We start from the raw sequence: 6,015 nt of genomic DNA, 5'->3' as shown, positions 1-6,015 counted from the left end.
ACCACAAAAAAAGCTTGCTTTGCATGTAAAATCAGGAATACCCTTGCAGATCTATCTTAATAGCAGTCCTACAACATAATGCTAGGGGTTTGATTGAAGCAAGTGTGTTTTTTTTTTTAATTTTATTAATTGTACTACAATTCAATGTTTCAAAAGTGCGTTTTATATATTTTAATTTTTATATTTTATATAATAAAAAATTAGTTAAAAGCCTTTTCGGAATTTGCAGGTTTAGAGTTTTGCAGTTGTTGAAAAGTATTTAACAGGTAAAAGGAGGGGTTTCCTTATATTAATACTCTTAATCAGCATCAAAAGATGGGCGGTTTAGCTATGCCCGTCTTGTATAATAGCAAAAGATTTGGTATTTAACATTTAAAGACATGGGTAGAGCTATGGTATGTGTTCAATCGGCTTATATCTATAGACTCACACTTATATTTTCCAAATTATTATAGAAGTTATTTCTTTCGCTTCTTAAAATTAATTTTTTGCTATAATTTGTTAATTATATGTTTTTGAAAACTTATATCAGAAATAGCCCTTTAAAATACCATTTTATCCATTTTAATATAGCACGTTTTACCCGTTTTCCGCTACACTAGAGGGTTTCCCAAAAAGTGGTAGAACAAAAGTTTTTCAGCTCGACTGCTTAGTACTGGAAAAAACAAACAAATAGAGGGAGAAAAGTTTTTATTAAAATATGCCGTCCATATTCAAATCTCTACCATTTCTATATCTCGAAGAATATTAAAAAAAGATATTTTGAATTCACTTATAAAGGTGACTAAAAGTATGCTGTGAATAGTTCGTTGTCTTTCGGACTTTATACATAAGAATTCCGTATTCCAAATATATTGTTGCATTCTTGATGAAAAACTCGACTTCAGGGTTTTTGTTTGAGGGATTGTGTATAACATTTGTAATAAATTATGTTGAACGGAAGCAAAGTTCGTTCTCGTGAAGAATCAACCCCCTATTTTACTGACTCGGTCGTATTGTGTTTAACATTGAGTGACCTGCATTCTACAGGTTGACAAGATAGACAAAATGCCTATATACAACATTTTATATAAGTTTGTATGAATGAACGTTTTTTGTAAAACCATAAAAATATTGTCACTTATTATAAGTACAGTTGGACTTTCATAAGATATAAAATGTTTTGAGCAGGGAATCAAGCCGAATCGTCTGTTTCAATAACGATTTCAGATTTATAAGACAACATAGATTAAGTTTTTAGCTTTGTTGTTGGTTTTCACATTTGCAAAGTTTATTTTCAAGCAAGAAAAAAAGTAAAATAGCACTTGCAGTCATTACAAACATTAAATATTCTTTTAAAATTTTTTATGCGTATATGAATATAAAACAATGAAGCTGTTACGATTTTCCTCTGAATTTCCGATTGTTCCTATGGGAGCTATTTGATCTAGTCGCCTGATGCGCCCCGTCCCGACATAAGGGGTTGTATACAGGTAAATTTAGAGACGGTTAAAATTCGATCATTAGATTTGCTTGCTAACCGTCTGACCAGTAGCTTAGCATTAAATTCCTCACATTAGAACTTTACCTTTTTTTTTATTTTTATATTTAATAAACAATATTTTGATTGTTGTGACCAAATTTCAAGTAATCCGGAGAAATAATGAAGAAGTTACAGCGGTTGAAGAGAATCGACCAGCGATCTATCGCCAAAACTACGTAACCGATTGCTCTAACATTTTTACACATTTTCAATACATATATCACCAAGAAATCGCAAAGCTTTTATTTTTAAGTTTTGTTTTAAAAAAAATAAAAAACAGTCACCTAATTTAGCCAAAATGCCATTTTTTTAACACCTTTCCAACGCAAAACGATTTATATTTTTGAAATTACCCTAAGATTTCCTACGATGTTAACCGCGAATGCACCCTTTCACTGGCCTTTAAGCCCCTAACCCCCGCTTAAAGAAGTTTCCCATTCCTAAAAGATTAAGATTTGTAAGGTTCGGTACCAAGAAAAAGTTAAATGGGTATCACTGAAAGTTGTCCTATCGCAGGTTGCTATTAAAGCGAAAACGACGCGTGCCAAGCAATCTTCGACTACCGTTGCAAACTACACGGAAGAGAGGGAAGAGATCACTCAACCGTCTCAAAATCTAGAGCTTAGTGCTGTTGGTGTAAGAAACTAGAAACTTTTGAAACTGAAGAAAAGGCCTTCGATATGGGTGTATGCATAACCATACAAATTTAATATTTCTTGGTTACAAATTTGAAACCATTTTTTTATAAAAGTGTATTGTCTTGCTCATTATAAAAAAATTGTGCACTACCAATCAGGCAAACTATCTGGATAGTACAGCTGGTTTGATCAGAAAACCGTTTCACAGAGTTGCCACGGTTTTATAAAGCAACTCATCCACCTTTATCCAAACTAAGAAAACTCCTTGGAACTGACGATGCCCGCGCTTTATATATGGAACACCTGTTAAACCGGACCGAAGTGGTGGTATTGCTGGATATAAAAAACCTACCCTCCGATCGGGTTCCTTGTTAATTTCGTTCTTTCGTCTTATATGTAATGTGGTTAAAATGTGCGTTAATACCAAAGCTGGCATGAACACTCTCGCGAAAAGTTCAATGATCTCGAAAGTAGTTTATCAAATAAACATTTGATATCTACAAGTGTAATTATGTTAAAGTGATAAATTATATTTGAATATAAGTTTATAATCAATACAAAAAAACTTAACTAAAAATCTATTGCCCCTCCCTATTAATATTTAAAAAACATTTTTTTTAACTTTCCCAATGCGAGGTGCTTGGTAGTTGCATTTAAGAAACTGGAAAAAAACATTTGTATGTCTGTAGGTAAGTATTATTTGAGCGCATGGTTATGTGTATATATGTACAAACATTTTTTTGTAGAATTGCGCTGGATAGCTTTTGATATGAACAATCGGTATTCATATGCTTTTGGTATGAAATTCGGTATTTCAATCGTGGCTCGTGGCTTTTCACGGTCTGCAAGCCAACCGAGACAGCTTTTCCGCCGTTTCTTTTGGTTGTTGTTGACTGCTAACTTTAGGTACTGGTACTGCCTTTGTTGTTTCAGTTATGTTATATACAGCTTGTTTATACTACTAACTTTATTTGTTGATATACCCTTGCAGAGGGTAATAGAATTTTTACATAAGCCTGTAATATATTTAAGAAGTCCCTTAAAGTATGTTCTTATTTAATGTGTTCAAGTTGTTTTTTGATCTTTATACTCCGATGCCGCAAAATTGTTTGAAAGGTTTACAAGGTAAATTTAGAGACGGTTAAAAATCGATCATTAGATTTGCATGCTAACCGTCTGACCAAGTAGCTTAGCATACAATTCCTCACTTTAAGTTAAATGGACAGGAGAACAAAATTGTGAAACCAGAAAAAAAGTTGTTGTTTGGTTTTAAAGTTTTTTTTGTTCTCAATACACAAAGTATTGAAAATGTAAAAAAAAAAATAGTAATAGTATGTATAGTAAAAAAGTATATTGTAATTGTAGAAAAGTATCTAACAGGTAAAAGGACGCGTTTTCGAATTAATAAAGTTTTTATATTCTTGGTGAGGATCAATAGCCGAGTCGATCTAGTCATGTCCGTCGGTCTGCCCTTCTGTCCGTCCGTATGAACGTCAAGATCTCGGAAACTATAAAAGCTAAAGATTTGGAATTCGAAATGCAATTTCTAATAAATTCCCAAGTTTATTTCAAAACGGGACCACGCACTTTTTAACGCCCACAAATTGTAAGAGTCTGTAATGTCCCCTTGAGTCAAGTTAGACCTTAGAGAGACAGAACGATAGAACTGGAAGCGAGGGGATTGGGGTGCTGCAAGCTCTTAGCTTCTAGTGTTTGCTATGCAGTTCGACAGGTGTCACAATATTTAGTTTGACATTTTTTAGCTGAGTATCTAATAGTCGGGAAACTTGACTACAAAACTGAGATGCCCCTAGACTCAAAAAATTTTTGTTTTCTAAAACATAGAAATTGGCCTTTGATTTTAGAAAACCGCGTACGATTATAAATCCAAATCGGACTTTTTTTTTATTATATTTTATTTATTATTTTCAATATTTTAGAAAAAAGATTTTCTAAGAAATACCCTTAACATTTGGTGGTGAGCGGGCTGGTACCTATTTTTACATCTGTTGCTTTATATTATATTAATTTTTTATTTGCTCGTCCTCTTTAACCCGCTCTCTGTAATTGGAATGAAATGAAAGGAAATACAATAAATTTGATAAGGTTGCGCCACACTGGCATCACATTCAACTTTGTACAAAACCCGTATAAGAATTCAAAGAGACAATTATGCAATAAAATAGCTTTTGCTTACTAGTCTCTAAAAGTCAGCCCAGTAAAAAATAAAACGAGAAACAGAATATTTCAAAAAAAAATATAAGCATACTTAGAAGAGATTTGTCCCTGCGAAAAAATTTGGGGTCTATTTGGCACCATCTGTCGAACTACACTGCCTACACTCGAAGCTAACAGTTCTTTCGTTCCGTCTCTTTACATCGGCCCTGTCTAATGAGTATAAGATCTATTTATGGCAGCAAAAATTAAATATTCTTCAAAACATTAAAGTTATGATTTGCGTATAAGCTTAAAAACATTGAAGCTATGATGATTTGCAGCTCAATAATTCGATTGTTCCTATGACAGTCAAGGAACTAAAAAAATAATTAAAAACAGCCAACTTCAAAACCCCATAACTTCTGAAATATCAGCTAGATTTTGGAAAAAGATAAGACCAAAACACACACAGAGTCCAACACCTACGGTCTTACATGTTTAAGAGCGACGTGAAAGCCGGGTTAGGTGTTTTGCGGGATGTGGGCGTTTTGAATTTGCGCTGCGTAGGAAAAGCTAGAATCTGCATGCCAAATCCCAAATCTATAGCTTTTGTAGTTTCCGAGATCTCGACGTTCATATAGACGGACAGACGGATCTGGCTAGATCGACTCGGCTATTGATCCTGATCAAGAATATTTATACTTTATATGGTCGGTAACGCTTCCTTCTTCCTGTTACATTCTTTTCAACGAATACATTATACCCTTTTCCTCTATAAAAATTAAAAGGATATGAATAAATTTTCGCGTAAAATCTAACACAGACGCCAGGACCTACGATTGAGTTTTATTTTGAGTAAAAAAATCATTACCTAACAATTTTGATTATAAAACATAAAATGATTACGGTCCCTGAAAAAAATATTTTTGCTCATTCAAATCAGCATAAAATGCCAATTAAAAAGATCTGAAATGGGTTGCATTTTGAAACGCTGAATACCTCCTAAAAGCGAATTTATACGAAAAACGCGTAATCTCAAAACCTGAAGAACATTATAAACAAGAATGGTAGCAAGCTTCGGCAAAGCCGAAGTTCATATGATTATGATTTACTGCGTATATGTTTAAAAACATTGAAGCTATGATGATTTATTTATTTATTTATTCATTTATTCGCCAATGGATATATCCTTATCTGGCTATCAGCTAACTTAACTATAAACTAAGTATTAATTAAAAAATATTCCCTAAGTAATTGCCTAAGCACATCCTTCTTGGATCCCCAAACCAATCGAATACTTAGTGGCAAAGAGTTAAAAAGTCTTAAAGTTCTTAAGATTGGCTCATTACGCGCATAGTTAGTCCTCGCAGCACTTTCAAAAATGGGATGATGGTACGGAGACTCCTGGCAGGGATATTGAACTTAATTGAGCTTAATATTAATGGACTATCTATATTACCAATTATAACATCATTAATAAAGAGCAAGCTCGCTATCGAACGGCGATCTAGACTGCAGGTATGCAGAAGACAACATAGAGTAAGCTGGCAAAGGTTCCAAAAAGTTTAAGTTTAAAAGTTTAAGATTTGCAGCTTAATTAGTCGATGGTTCCTAAGGCAGCTATATAATATCGTTTTCCGATTTTATTAAAATTAAAAGCGCATTTTTAAACTGAAAATTTATTAAGAAGTCAAAAGC

This window comes from Drosophila gunungcola, unplaced genomic scaffold (genome assembly GCF_025200985.1).
Source record: "Drosophila gunungcola strain Sukarami unplaced genomic scaffold, Dgunungcola_SK_2 000080F, whole genome shotgun sequence".
Classification (NCBI taxonomy): Eukaryota; Metazoa; Arthropoda; class Insecta; order Diptera; family Drosophilidae; genus Drosophila; species Drosophila gunungcola.
Note: the sequence above shows the minus strand (reverse complement) of the source record.